At 55.5% G+C, this 15,820-nt stretch overlaps 1 protein-coding gene across 1 annotated transcript in view; it reads right to left on the bottom strand.

Annotated features, from left to right (window-relative positions):
* Nucleotides 1–15,820, bottom strand: part of PARVB (parvin beta) — a 113,524-nt gene that overhangs the window by 54,944 nt on the left and 42,760 nt on the right. The gene's annotated exons all lie outside the window — the stretch shown is intronic.

Raw genomic sequence — 15,820 nt, 5'->3', positions numbered from 1 at the left:
CTTGGCTGAGAACCGCTGGGCAACAGTCCCCCACCACGGACCACACAACCAGCCTCTCCCTCGGTGATCTCCAAGGACAAGGGCCCAGGCTTTCTCCTCCACTTTATGTATTTATTTTTAATAGTCATTGATCTACAATGTTGCGTTCGTTTCAAGGCCTTCTCCTCTGTAATGAAAAGGCCTTAGAGGTGGAGACCTCCTTCCCCGTTCAATATCGAGGTCACCTTGAACATCGCCAATTCTGGGACCTGAAAGGGCAGGGGGACAGAGAAGCCAGGTGACAGTCGCGATGGCCTCGGGGCAGGCAGGCACGTCTGGGAAGCTCTCTGCCTGTCTTCTCAAACGTCAGGACCCCCACAAGGACTGAATGAAGTGATGAACGTGAGATCCTGAGGTCAGAGCTGGGCACGCAGCAGGCTCCCTGGGCTCAGCCACAGACCCAGCTCTGGGGCCAAGGCCGCCTCTGCCCTGCATGAGGACGACGGAAGTAGGGCCCAGGACGCCGGCTTCCAAAGTCAGGAAGACCCTGATACAAAACTAAAAAGCCAGGGGGTGGGGCGAGGCTCTCCTGCACACCCACAGTCTACAGAAGCAACGATTCACAGCCAAAAGGTGGAAACGGCCCACGTGTCCCCCGACAGATGAACAGACACACCAATGTGGTCTAAACACACAACCTAACGTTATCCACCCACAAAAAGGAAAGGGATTCGCCACGTGCTGCCATGGAGCCATGAGGACACTGTCCTAAGGAAGATAACCCAGACACGAGACGGCAAGCCCTGCATGATTCCACAGACACGAGGTCCTGAGAGTCAGATCCAGAGCGACCGAGAGTAGAATGCTGGGTGTCCGGGGCTGGGGACGGAGGGCAATTATGGGCAGTCAGGGGGTAAGGGGGGCAGATGGAAGAGGTCTGGAGGTGGATGGGGTGACGGCTACACATCAATGTGCACGTACCCCATCCCACTGAACTCCATGCTTGAAAAGGGTTAAAAGGGTAAATTGCATGTTGTGTGTATGTTACCACAATTTAAAAGGAGAAGAAAAAGTGGGCCCCTGCCAACAACCGTCTCATCTGGAAGGCCAACGCCCTGCAGCTGGAGGCGTCACAGTCTCTCCCCCGCCCTCCGCCCCACATCCTAGGAGCGGACAGCCACCTTTTTATCCCCACATCCTTGGCCGAACTCTGTGCAAGAAGCAGACACATGGGAAACACCTTCACGAGCAAATGGGTTTGAGACGCACACACGCCCGCCTGGCTCCCCAATCCAAAGATCTCCAACCAGTCACTCAGACCCCCCGAGAAAACAGACCAAGTTTCAGCAATTACTTTTCCTGCAGAACTAAGTTACAGAGTCTTTGAACCAGCAAAGAGCTTTCCAAGGCAGAAAAGGGAAGCGGGGAAAGGAGGTTTTTCACAAAAGTCCTCGCATATACAAGAGGTGGGCAAGGGGACGTGGGCAGCGGCCGGGGCCCCTTACTCCTGCCTCCTGGGCCGATGTCACCAACGGAGAACAGAGAGGCCAGGGAGGTCCCTCCCGGTCAAGTCCGTCTGCGATGGTTCTGTTCTCCGAGGAAAAAAAACTGAAGACCCTGGTGTCATATGAGCAGAGGGCTGCACAGGCAGGCTTCAAGTCCCAGGTGAGCCAGGCAGCTGAGTCCTTACAATGAGCCCGCAGCTCCTCCCAGAAGCCCCAGAGCTGCCTCTCAGGTCATCCACTCGCCTGGACACCGGGCCCGGGCCAGAGCGACCAGTGGTGGGTGGGGGTGCGGGGGGTGTGGAGATAAAGAGATGCTTCCAGAAGTCCTGCTGCCTGATCTCAGCAACGGAGGCGTGGAGGGGGGAGGGCACGGGAACGGCATTTTCAAAGCAGAGAAACTGGGTCACATGAAAACAGAGAAATTTTCACACCGCCCTTGAACATCAAAGATAACACTAAACAGGGCTCGGGATCTGGCGGCTTTAATGGATGAGAAATGCTCGCACAGACCCGCCCAGAACTCAGGGCCAACAGCACATTCCGCAGGCCTGTGAAGCAAAAAGCCCCGAGGAACACAAGTACGGTCTGTGACCACCGAGCCCCGGGTCAGATTTCACCGTGCCCTCTGCGGACGTGTGGCCTCCAAGACCCTTCACCTTGCCCAGCCTCAGTTTCCCCATCTAGAACATGGGGAGGCAGCAGCACTTACCTCTTAGGGGCTTCTGAGAATGAGTTCATCCCAGGGAGAACCAGGGAAGGCTTCCTGGAGGAAGCAGTATCTGAACTTGGCCTTGAAAGACCGGAAGAAGGAAAAGGGACTTTGGGACTCCATGCAAAGCCCATGGATGACAGATCAGAGAAGGGATTCTGGAAGCCCTACGTGGCGGCCACGTCCATGCTGAAACCCAGCAGGGTTCTTCAGGACTCTGCTATTATTCATGGCTTGGGAACCCTGGGGGACACAGCCCCTTCACCAAGGAGCCTTCAGTACAAATCTAATGACAGCCTTCTGAGGGTCAGTCTGGAGTCTGGAAGGAGGGGCGTCCCTTGAACCATGGCTTTTCCCCAAGGCCTCCACTTTACCAGGTCAGTTCAGTTCAGTCGCTCAGTCGTGTCCGACTGTTTGCGACCCCATGGACTGCAGCAAGCCAGGCCTCCCTGTCCACCACCAACTCCCGGAATTTACTCAAATTCACGTCCATTGAGTCGGTGATGCCATTACACCATCCCATCCTCTGTCGTCCCCTTCTCCTCCTGCCTTCAATCTTTCCCAGCATCAGGGTCTTTTCAAGAGTCAGTTCTTCGCATCAGGGGGCCAAAGTATTGGAGTTTCAGCTTCAGCATCAGTCCTTCCAATGAATATTCAGGACTGATTTCCTTTAGGGTGGACTGGTTGGGTCTCCTTGCAGTCCAAGGGGCTCTCAAGAGTCTTCTCCAACACCACAGTTTAAAGGCATCAATGCCAGGTCAGTGGCTTTCCGCTAATCCCGGGAATATCTTGGCTTTGAAAGCACTGGTCCATCTGCCAGAAAGTCAGACACTTGAAAGACTAGAACTGCCAACGATCTTGCGTCACAGAGACAGACCCGCTGGCGTGCGGTGTGCATGTTGGGTGTGGGCATTCAAAGGGCCTGGGGTCCAAAGTCCCAGGGCCAGGGACTCACTGTTGTGCTAAGGGTGTGCCCTTATCCACACTAAGCCCAGCAAGCAGTGCGTTCCCAATTCACCAAGGTTCACCCTCCCGCAGTGATACTCGGCGCTGTGGGCCGCACGGGTGACACAGGGCTGGGGAAGAGCCAGGAGGGCCGGAGGCTGGGAGAGGCTCAGAACGCAAACCAGGAGAGGCCCTGACCGCTCCGGTGCCCCTGTGGGGACAGCCACACCTCACCCAGCCCCGGGGTGCAGAGCAGGCTATGCAGACCACTGTCGCCAAAACACAGGAGTTTTGAAAATAAAGCTGGAAATTTAGGGTTTGGGGTAGAATCTCCCAATTTATAAATGCAAGCAAGTAATTCAAACTCTGTGGCCCAGACAGAGTTTACTTGCAATCCCAGGCCCCATTTACTTGCAATCCCAGGTCGCAGTAAATGTCCAGCCCACGTTGCTCCTGTCAGCGGGAGAGGGCCACCAGCATTTCCTGAGCACCTACTGCGTACCAGGCACCTTCAGAGCCTTCCACTCATCTAATCTCCCAACACGTCTGTGAGGGAGTGGCTGGCCCTGGCTTGGTCCTCGCTGGGCCAGTGGTCTCTCAGACACGAAGGCATCTGATATACACCAACCATGAGCCCTGCAGGCAGGACTGAATCATTTCCACCTGATCTTCACTCACTCTGCCCAGCTACGTCCTATCCACCTTCAAGCCTCAGCTTGCTGGCCACCTCTTCCAGGAAGCCCTCCTGGGTGCTCCTCGCCCATTCCAGGCTCCCTTCTGCCCAGCTTGCATTCCACTGCTGCTGCTGCTGCTAAGTCGCTTCAGTCATGTCCTATAACCACCTCTTTCCTGGACCTTCTGCCCACTCCAGTGATAGCTCGGCCCCTGCACATAGTAGGTGTTTACATTTGAGAAGCTGCACGATGAAGGGCTTGGAACCTGGGAGCCAGTCTGCTGTTTCAGACCCCAGCTCAGCCCTAAGAAGCTGTGTAACTGCTCCAGGCCTCAGTTTCCATCTGTGAAATGGGGCCTGATACACCCCCAAAGAGAGACGGAGAAGGTAATGACCACGCAGAACAATGTCTATCACGCAGCAAGCGCTCAGTAAGCACTAGCTTCCAGCTTCTGCCAAACAGAGGGAGGCATATGCGTTTCCAAACCCCGTTCTCCTTCCATCACCCCACCTAGAGACCAGGCAAGATTTAAAAAACACACCACCTCTCCTGATTGGAATGACAAATGCATGAAAAGGAGGAAAGAGAATCAAAAACTAAAACCTCAGACGTCTCACAAAGGGCCTGCCATTTACACCCCAGGCTGAGCGCAGAGGTTCCATCCTTGATTTTTTAAAAAATCTTTTTCTTCCTATGGGTTTCACTTACTTATTTATTTATTCCCAGGCTCTTTCCCCTCCAAAAAAGGCTTTTAGGCAGTTTTGTTTTTTTTTCCCTTTCCCCTTTTGACATTATTAAGAAAGCAGAACTTTGAAAGCAGGCTGCTTTTTAAAGAGCAAGGTTACCCTCAAGGGAAAACACAGATCTGAAGACAAAAAGGCTTCTTGCTCCATGAGGGGCACTGGGGCGGGAGTGGGGAGCACGACTCACCCCTTGTAAAGACGGGGTGCAGGACTCTCCCCGGGGGCTGACCTGCTGTGGGTTCAGCGAAGATGCGAAGACCCCACGGTAGGTGAGCCGCAGCCCTCGGACACTGAAGTGCTGACTACTCCATTCTGGAACGCTTTTCCAAGCGTGTCCTTTCAACACAGCAGACACGTCTGCCACCGATGAGGGCCGTTACACCATGAATACCCACGTCCTGGTTTTCCCGGAGAACAAAAGGACGGGAGGAGAGTTTCCAGCAGGCCATCTGAACCAAGATCAAAGAGAAAACCCCAACAAAAGCGGCCGCACGCCCACCCCCGGCTCCCCAGCTAAAAGAAGAACTTGGAAATGGCAGGAAAGCTGTCTCAATTTGGGGCACTTACCCAGCCCATTTCAAGATGTGCCCACTTGCAGTTATGACGGATCCTACTCGAGGAAACGGAGTGGTCCTCAGAGTTGCCAGGAAACACAAAGAAGGATAAAGGAGGGAGTGTTCCCACATGAATCCACGGACCCCAGACCCCTGTCACTGCCACCCCACCCCCAGACCCCTGTCCCTCCCACCCCACTCCCCAGAACCCTGTCCCTCCCATCCCACCCCCCCCAGACCCCTGTCCCTCCCACCTCACACCCCCAGACCCCTGTCCCTCCCACCTCACACCCCCAGAACCCTGTCCCTCCCATCCCACCCCCCCAGACCCCTGTCCCTCCCACCTCACACCCCCAGAACCCTGTCCCTCCCATCCCACCCCCCAGACCCCTGTCCCTCCCACCCCACCCCCCAGACCCCTGTCACTGCCACCCCACCCCCAGACCCCTGTCCCTCCCATCCCACCCCCCCAGACCCCTGTCCCTCCCACCCCACCCCCCAGACCCCTGTCCCTCCCATCCCACCCCCCAGACCCCTGTCCCTCCCATCCCACCCCCCAGAACCCTGTCCCTCCCATCCCACCCCCCAGACCCCTGTCCCTCCCATCCCACCCCCCAGACCCCTGTCCCTCCCATCCCACCCCCCAGACCCCTGTCCCTCCCATCCCACCCCCCCAGACCCCTGTCCCTCCCACCCCACTCCCCAGAACCCTGTCCCTCCCATCCCACCCCCCCAGACCCCTGTCCCTCCCATCCCACCCCCCCAGACCCCTGTCCCTCCCACCCCACTCCCCAGAACCCTGTCCCTCCCATCCCACCCCCCCAGACCCGTGTCCCTCCCATCCCACCCCCCCAGACCCCTGCCCTTGCCACACACCACCCCCCAGACCCTTGTCCTCCTACCCCACTCCCGTAGGCTGGGGAGGGAGAGTCAGGGTTAACTCTGTGTGTGTTAGAAGGACCCAACAAAATCTCTGTGAAACAAAACCCTCCGTCCACAGGGTCACAAGAGGCAGGCATGACTGATGTGTGCGACTTAGCACCCACACATGCTTCCCCGGGGAAGGGAGAGCTTTGCATGACTCTCCACCAACTCTCTGCGCTCAGAGGGATCGCTTCTTCACAGAAGTTACGCTATTTATCAGAATAACCAAGTTCATCAGCCATGAAGGTCTCCCTAACAGAGCAGCTCTTCTAAAAATAAATAAATTTGTATTTCACGTGGAGAGCTCCCAGCTCAGTGGAGAGACCATAGGGCCCAAATAAGACCTTAACAAGCACGATGACGTCCACAGACTCAACAGCTGGCGGGGGGAACACAGACTCGACAGCCCTGCCTAACAGCCAAAGACCAGGTGATCGAATGACCGGATGTCGCAATTCAAGAGGACGAGCTACTTCCGCTGTATCCTCCTCGTAAAGGCCTCGATACAGGAGGCCCGACCCTTCCCGGGAAGTCAAGACTCCAGGCTCCAGCTCCAGGATTCTCGGGATTGCAACGGACGGATGCCTGCATGCTGTCCAGGGTAAAAGGCAGGGAGTGCTAACAGTCCCAGAGACAGCCGCTGCCCTTCCCGACCCAGACATAGGGAAAGAGACTTTCAGCCATCCACGCGGTAGAACGTAAGAGGAAGAGCCTCTTAACCTTTCAAGTGGCGGATCTGGTTTGTTTTTACTGAGGAAGACAAGCTGGCCCCGTCTCGGGGATGCCAGCCCAACGTAATGAGCTCGGAGTATTTATGTACGTTTAACCCGCCATAAGTTCTCAGCGTAGGATGAGTGTCTGACAAGACCCCACATCGTGAGGATTACTGCCCACATCGTGAGGATTACTCAGCCTGAACAGTCTGATCGGTGGGGTTTGCTCTGTTGCAGTACAAGGCTCCATGTCATTTCTCGAGATGAAATAAGTTGAGAGGCGAAAAGAAATATGTGAGCATTTCAATAAGGCAAAACCCAGCGGAGGTCAACAGGCGTAGCTGACCCCACAGCAAGAGCCCGCAGCTAAAGAGCGGTCCTGTTCAGCCAGCCTCTGGTTTTACAGTGGCCGAGCTAACGACCGCTGGTGGCCAACGGGGCCGGCTGGTCCTCGGGGGAGGCTGGTGTGGGCGCAAACACATTGGGAGGGTGTATCCTGGCCGCTTCCACCCAACTGCCTGGCTCAGCCCCTGGCACGGAGAAGACTCTCGAGGGACAAATGGACAATTAATTAAGTGCAATGCATATGATGGTGTTGAGTTTGGCTTTTTTTTTTAAGAATTTTTTTTTTTCAACGAGGACCATTTTTTAAAGTCTTCATCAAATTTGCTGCAATACTGCTTGTTTTATGTTTTGGGTTTTTTTTTGGCCACAAGGCACGTGGGATCTTCACTCCCTGATCAGGGATTGAACTCGTGCCCGCCCCTTCCTGTGGTGGAAAGTGAAGTCTTAACCCACTGGACCACAAGGGAAGCACTGTGATGGTGCTGACTTTTAAAAAGCAGGTTCCAAAATACGACAGCGTGATATTTATGCAAAATACGGAATCAGAAAACTCAAAACTGAGAATTCCCTGGCCGTCCAGTGGCTAGGACTCCGGGCTTCCACTGCAGAGGGGCACAGGTTCCATCCTTGGTTGGGGAAACCAAGATCCTGCATGCTCCACGGCACAGCTAAAAAAAAGACAAAAAACCTCAAAAATTCATTTGTGAAAAAGAAAACTCAAAGCTATGTATTTCTATTGTACACAATTAATTCATAGAAAAAGGAATGAAAGGATGTGCGCCAGCACGGCAAGAAGAGCATCCCCTGTGAGAGGGCCGTGACGCAAGGACAGGAGGAGGCTAGGGAGGCTCTGCCACGATGGCGTTCACACGGTACTTGTGCAAATTAAAGCTAAAAGAAGGGACAGCAAACGGGTGCCCTATAGCAGGGACTCAAAGGAGGTGACAGCAGTTCTACAGGGAAGCAGATCAAAGGCCTACCAGAGGAGGCGAGGCTGCCCGTGGAGCTGATTCTAGGGCCAAGACTGTAGGCGAAAGGCCCCAGTGTGTGGGAGAGAGCAAAGAAGAAAGAAGCAGCAACCACGGCGGGGGACTTAGAACCAGCCTCTGCAGTGGCGGCATCTCAGGTCCTGCCCTTGGGGCGACCGGGGACCGCGTCTCACCAGGATGGCCGGCCAGCCTCCCACAGACCCTCTCTTAGCCTCTTCCCAAGTCAGCCCAAGTCAGCCTCTCCCCTTCTGCAGGTGGCCATCTGCACTCCGCTTCCTCTCCTCTCCAGCATCCACGGGCCTGTCTTTTGGTGAAGCAGGACTCAGGTATTCTAGATCTCAGCCAGCGGGTACGCTGACTCCCCAGAACACAGTCAGGGAGGTGACTGGCCCAGTGAGAGTCAACAGCTGCAAGGAGATTTCCCTAGGAATGCAGAATGATGCCAGCATCCACGTGCCTGTCTTTTGGTGAAGCAGGACTCAGGTATTCTAGATCTCAGCCAGTGGGTAAGCTGACTCTCCAGAACACAGTCAGGGAGGCGACTGGCCCAACGAGAGCCAACAGCTGCAAGAAAACTTCCCTAGGAATGCAGAATGATGGGCACCCTTTCGCCTTGGCCTTGACCTAGAGAGGATGTATGTGGAAGCCGCCCCCATCATCTTACCACGCCTCAGAAACTGCAATGAAGGCTCTGGGTCCGCAGAGCTAAGGGAACAGAGTTGAGCCATGCCATCTGTCTGCTGGATCAAGCCATACCTGAGGCTGGTGACCCCAAGGCCTTTCTATCAAATGCACCAGTGAGTTCCATTTATTCTTAATCTGCTTTCAGTTGGATTCTCTGTTATTTGCAGACTGTCTGGCTGTCACTCCCTGATAAAGAGCAGCCGAGAACTCCCACCAGCTCCAGGATAACCAAACCCCTGAGAGTGGTACCCAAAGACTCCTGGTAAATGAACCCCACCCCCTGTTGAAGGGCAGCGGCAGTCCCCATGCTTCTTCATCTCCCAGTGAGGTCATTCCTTTGCCCCAGCTGTTTCACCACCAGAAATGCCCAGCCAACTCCAGCCGGGACCCCAGATTCTTCAGGGAAGCATTCTCTGTACCCCCCACCCTGTGGGCAGAGTTAGGGTGCCTCCTCTGGGTTCCCTCAGCTCCCAGCACACGTGACAGCTTCCATCCCTTACCCCCGGAAAGGGAATCGTGGGTGTCCACCGCCCTGTCCCACTGGCCAGGCACTGTTCAAAAGCTGGCACACGACAAACATCCGATAAACATTCACAGAATAAATAAGTGACCGTAAATGCGTTTACGCAGGCAAAACGGAGCCGGATAGAGAATGTAGGTAAGAGATGCAAAGTCAGAAGAACTGGAAATAGGCTGTTCTTGCAAAACATTCCACCTCCAGCCACTTAATTGGGTGGAAAAAGAGCGTTTCCATTAAGGTTTACATTAGCCCGGCAGTCGTGGGTCACCAAGAACCCAATTACTGCGATGCGGCCGCACAGAGGGTGAGGACCCAAGAGGAAGGAATTTGCTCTGCAATTAGGGACTTACTGGGACAGGCTGCCTCTGAGGCAACACTCCCAGATCTCAGCCGCTACAGCACGCTCCCACCAGCCACCTGCTTTCACACCCAAGTGGGGCCATCAGGAAGGAACGCTCCCCCAGTTCCAGGACCCCACGTCTTCCCAACACCGAAGCCTGCTTAGGTGCAAACACAGAAAAGGCTGGAGCTCTCACATATCACTCCCTCTGCCCAGAAGCAGTCCTTTTCCTCCCCTGAGCCCTGCATGATCAGAAAACTGTGAGAACCACAGAAAAAAACGAATTGTCTGTGAGAAGGAGAACAGGAAGAAAGACTTCTAGGTGAGCCTACAACGTCAGGCGTACCGTATGAACCACCCGGCGAGCAGAAACCAGGACACAGGAGGAGACCCGGGCTTCTTGCTCATAAAAGGATGGCTGATCCTTTAGGGACCAATGACGACTTGATCGTTTTTTCAGACCGAAAGCAAGTGGGTCAACTGATTTAAGTCACCTCTCCAAAAGTATCAGGTAGAAAGAATCCCTCAGGGGCCTGAGACAGGGGATGGGTCCGTGGATGTCTGCTCCTGGTTTCTCCCCGCTCCAGTCCACCCCATCACCCCCGCCTGTGTCTCCAGATGTTGTTCTCAAATGCAGGCCCATGGAGTCACTCCTCTGCCCACAGACTGCCCTGGTCCTCCACTGCTCCCAACACAAAACTCAAACCCCTCCCCATGCCATGCCACCCCCACCACTACAGAGCCTGGGACCAGTGTGGTCACCCCTCCCAGTCTTTGCCAGCAGTGCCCCGCCGCCCCCCAGGAGCACCATGCCCAGTGGCTGAGCCTGGCTGCAAAGCCCACTGCAAACACCCCTTCCTCCATGGGCCTGCTCAGAGGCGCCCTGGCCCAGGGTCGGTGCTGGTGCAGAGAGAATAGCAGAGAGAGGGGAGAATTTGGAGAATCATCACAGAACATCCCGTGACCTTGGGCTTTAAGTCCTTCTGCCTTTCACCGTCTCTCCTCTGCAGAGGGGTTAGAACGAGACCTGTCGTGACCACTCATTTAACGAGGCAGTGCGTCCAGCAGCAGCCATGTGGTAAATGCTGGGTCTCTCCCATCCTCGTCCCCTTACCTGCACCTGCACTGGGCAGCCAGGAGCGCTGAGCATCCTACAGAATCACCCGCTCGACAAGTCTGAGGGCGCACCAGGCGCACGCCAGCTCAAGGTCGCGCAGCCCAGAGCTCCCAAGTTTACCGATCGAGTGGACGTGCCGATGTCCTGTTCGATTATGAGCTCCCAGAGGCAGAGGTCAAGTCCAATCACCCCTGTGCCCCTAGAGGTGGGTCCCGCACACAGAGGAGATCCCCTACAGGAGCAGAATCGAAGCAGACCTCGTAAAGCCCGTTATCTGCCCACAGCGAGGTGTGAAACAGTCTCATTAATTAGCGTTCAGGATGACAAGGCGCCACACACCCCGGGGTCATCAGTTCTTACAGAATCCAGACATCGCTCCATCCCCCTCACCACACGCCAGGCACGTCTCACCTCGAAGATCCTGCACACCCTGCTCAGGCATCACCACCACTATCTCTCAGGTCGCTGAGCATTTCAAGCAGACACTAATTAGGCTGCATTAGAACAAAACTGCAACTCTACAGAAAACAGCAGGGTGGCAGGCGGATGGGGCCAGCCACTCAGCCTGACCTGAGCCCCCGCTCCACGCCTGTTCTGAAAAGTGCAAAGTGTGAAGGGCCTCCCGAAGTCAGCTAGCCCAGAGCCGGGGCCGGACACCACCCAGAGGACCCGTGCCCAGTGATCAATACGTGACATGGAGCAGGAAGCTGGAGCGAGGAGGCTCGAAAGCATTGCTCATCTGACTCGGAGTGACATTAAAATGCAGTCGCATGCCAGAGGTGGGGGCACCGACCCGGCCCAGTCAGGTGACATGCCTGCCTGGGGATGTAGAGGGCGCCAGTCTACCCGGGAACGCCGAGGGCCACCATCACATAGAAGGCTCTCCTGGAGCCCCTGGGGAATCGTGTGCATCACCCCACCCCTGGGACGAACACCCAGACCACACTCCTGAAGCCAGCCTGCCCCGACCCCCAGGGGGCCATCCCGCTTTGCTCCCTGTTTCCTCAGCCCCCTTGGCTCAAGTCCCTGACAGTCACAGCACCCTGGTCACATCTGTCCTAACCTGATGGCAAACCCTGTGAAGTGCACGCTCTGTTCTCTTAATCTGGGGACGGTCCGTCTGTCACATTTCCACCAATCAGCCGCACTGGTTCTAAGTGAGTAGTTGGAAGCAGTATCAATCACCGGTCATGAAAACCCATCATTAATTAACGATAAAGGAGAGAGAGTCTAGAAGAAGTGGAAGGAGGAAGCAAAAGGTGAAACCCCAGAAAAACTCAGAATTACCAAAAAAAAAGGGCACATCTATTTTATATATGGTGGTGAAGTGAAGTCACTCAGTCGTGTCTGACTCTTTGCGACCCCATGGACTATAGCCTACCAGGCTTCTCAGTCCATGGGATTTTCCAGGCAAGAGTACTGGAGTGGGTTGCCGTTTCCTTCTCCAATATATAGTGGTCGTATCTGCTAATCCCAAACTCCGAGTTTATCCCTCCCCACCCACTTTGGTGGCCATGAGTTCGTTTTATATGTCTGTGAGTTTGTTTGTACATAAGCTCATTTGTATCATTGTTTTGGATTTCACATAGAAGTGATATCGTATGATAGTCGTCTCCGTCTGACTTTCTTCACTTAGTAAGGTAATCTCTAATCCACCCACGTTGCTGCAAATGGCCTGAAACTAACATAATGTTGTAAATCAACTATGTGCAGGCATGCTGAGTCGCTTCAGTCCTGTCTGACTCTTTGCAACCCCATGGACTGTAGCCCACCAGGCTCCTCTGTCCATGGGATTCTCCAGGCAAGAATACTGGAGTGGGTTGCCATGCCCTCCTCCAGGGGATCTTCCCGACCCAGGGATCAAACCCGAGTCTCTTATGTCTCCGGCATTGGCAGGCAGGTTCTTTACTACTAATGCCACCTGGGAAGCCCACATCAACTATATTTCAATTACAAAAAGGAAAAAAACCAAGTCTCATGGCCATCTCCCCTTGCGTTTGTCGGCCACGGTCTCGGCCCCTTGGAGATGTGTCCCACCCACTCGGAGATGCCATGAAACCTCAGCGGGACCAGCCCAATGAGGTCAACACACTCAGAGAGAAATGCGCTTCGTAAGAGGAAACAAGAGACGGTGGGGAAGATTAAACTGGTGAAGCAAGTTGGGCTGGTCCCCGAGCCTCGGAACTCATTTTAATTAGTCAGATCGTTAATGTCCCATCGTACCCAGGCAAGACCAAAGTGTGCTCTGCTGGAAAATAAGCAGATTAAACCAGTAAGTCATTTTAAGAAAAAGAACGGATTCTCTGTGCACCTGCTGCTGGAACAAACGCTCCTGGGGGAAGAGAGCTTGGGATCCTTGGGCGGGAAACACAGGAAGCACGGCGCCCTCTGGCGGCTCGCATCCACCTGCAGCCTGGAGCCCGGCCCCGCTGAGAACCCGCCACTGGGCAGAGGCGCGCCTTCCAAAGGCGGCCAGTTCTGGGGGTGCTTGAACCCATGCACCTCTGGGGCTGGCGGCTCCACCCGGAATGGATGTCACTCTGAAGGAGACAAAATACAAGGGCCTTGAGGACCCACTGTGGTTCCCGGGGTCAGGCGTGTGGAGAGAAAGCTCCAGAGGAGCAAAGCAGGGGGCTACAGGCACATGGAAATGCCCACCCTGCTAGCCCAGACCAAGCCAGGTCCCCACCCCCGACCTCTCCACCCTGATCTGTTCCCTTCCTTTCCTTTCCAGTGTTAACACACTCGACGCACATGTGCTTCTGTGCTTCTGAATCTGTGACCATAGCGCCTTCAGGGCAGACGGAAGGCCTGCGGGTCTCCCAGCTCCCTGCACAGGGCCCAGCCCAGAGGAAGCACCAGTGACGCTTGGTGAACAGCGAACTCATGAATGAATGAAGGTTTCAGGACTCCAGCCTCCCTTTCTGGTTTCTTTTTGGAAGTCATAGGAGCTATTCTCTGCACAAGACTGAGGCCAGGAGGAGAAGGGGGCGACAGCGGATGAGATGGTTGGATGGTATCACCCATCCACTGTAACAGGAGTCTGAGCAAACTTTGGGAGACAGGGAAAGACAAGGAGGCCTGGCGTGCTGCAATCCATGGGGCTGCAAGGAGTCGGACACGACCTAGGGACTGAACAACATGTAGGCTGAATAATGTCTCCTTCCCCACCAAGGAGGTCCACGTCCTAATCCCTGGGAACGGTGACCTTACGAACAAAAGTGACTCTGTCTGTGTTATCAAGCGAAAGGTCTTGCCGTGGCAGATGATCCCCGATTATCTGGGTGAGCCCCGTGTCATCACAAAGGTCCTTCCAAGAGAAGCACAGGTGGATGTGAGTGAGAAAAAGGCAACGTGACAACGCAGAGAGGGACTGGAAGATGCAGGCCGCTGGCTTTGGAGATGAGGAAGGGACCACGAGCCAAGGGCCGTGAGCGCCTCTGGAAGCTGGAAAAGGATTCTCCCCTGGAGCCTCCGGAAGGGAGTCAGCCGAGCAGGCACCCTGACTTTAGGACTTATGACCCCCAGAGCTCTCAGATATTAAGTCTGTGCTGCCTTAAGCCACCAGATCCGTGGTGATTCATCACAGCAACCAGGAGACACTCCTACAGACCTGAGGAGCCCCAGCCACTCCATGTCATTGCAAAAGGGCCCAGGACACCCTCCGGCAGCACCTGCCTTACCAAGCACCCGGCCAAGCGCCAAGGACACAACAGTTACTGAAACGGGTCACAACCTCGGCCACCAGAACAGAGCCAGCAAGCACGAAGCAGGCGTCGGGCCAACACTGTGGATGAAACCACAGCTGTCCCCCACGTGTGCCTCACGCGAGGCTGGCTGCTTGATGGCGAGTGCACTAGCGCGTACTAACTCAGGTGCAAGAAGAGCAGGACTGACTCACCACCAGGGAGATCCGTAGTCACTTCCCCACCAGCGCCTTCTCAGCCCGGCAGCCTCGGGCGAAGGCTGAGTGGTGGTGGGAGGGGGGCGGGTCAGACAGCCCACCGCTCTCCTCCTCCCGCCCGGAACAGCCAGGGATGTGCTAATTGCTTGACCTTTTCGGCCACAGCTGTGCCCCAGAACTCCTCCCGGCCCCGGACCTTTGTGTATCCTCTCTGCTCCCCCAGAGCACCCGGCTTCTCCCTCCTGCCTCCATCCTTCCAGGAATCGGGTCCATCAGGCCCTCGGGCCATTTTCAGACACTGGTAGAGTGCGCAAGCTCCTTCCCCAGGTTATCTTTCAAGTCACTGAAAATAGCAAATATCAGCCCAGATGTCAGAGTCATCGCCAGGCCTCTGGACGCAGGCCCAGGGGATCTTCCCAACCCAGGGATCAAGCCCGAGTCTCTTACGTCTCCTGTACCGTCTGGAGTACACCTGCATCAGAGCACATTCAGAAGCCAGTGGAGGAAAGGACGCTCGTCGCAGGAAGTCAGCTGCCTTCTGCTGCATCCAGGCACCTCCCTTGCTTCTCCCAGCATGAGAACACTGGCCAGAGAAAGAGGCGGCGGGGTGGGGATGGGTAGGGAGGAGGAGGACAAGGGCTCAATCGGGCGTGAGGATCCCGTGAACTAGCCGTCTGGGTGTGTGACCTTGAGCAAGTTAACTTCTCCTGGTGTCAGTTTTCCCGTCAGGAGAAATGGGGACACGACCTTGAGTGAGGGCTTCTCTGGAAGGAGGGAGAGCCCCCCGGCCAAGTTTCTTTGACACAGTATCGCCCCTAAAGTGAGGGCGCAAGAAAGGCTTGTAGGGCGTGGAGCCAGGACCCAGAGCCGGAGCCTGGGATTCCAATCCCGTGCTCCCACCGTGCGGCTCTGCACGACGGCCCCCAGCTTTCACGCACCCTGCCTGGACACACTCTAGGCTGTGACACGTGGAGACAGGAGGTCATGCTGGCATCTGGTGCGTAGGGGCCAAGGATGCTGATGGACACCTGCCGTGTCTGGGACACCCCCATCCCCAAGGGGGGTCATCCAGGGCAAAACATGTGGGGTGCTGAGGTGGGGAAATCCTGCTGGAGCCGACTCGGGAACCGCAGAGGGTGGACAGGCAAGGGGTCTGGACACTGCACGGCCGTGCT

Source organism: Capricornis sumatraensis, chromosome 4 (genome assembly GCF_032405125.1).
Source record: "Capricornis sumatraensis isolate serow.1 chromosome 4, serow.2, whole genome shotgun sequence".
Taxonomy (NCBI): domain Eukaryota; kingdom Metazoa; phylum Chordata; class Mammalia; order Artiodactyla; family Bovidae; genus Capricornis; species Capricornis sumatraensis.
The sequence above is the reverse complement of the archived record's forward strand: the minus strand, read 5'-3'. Positions and strand labels throughout refer to the sequence as shown.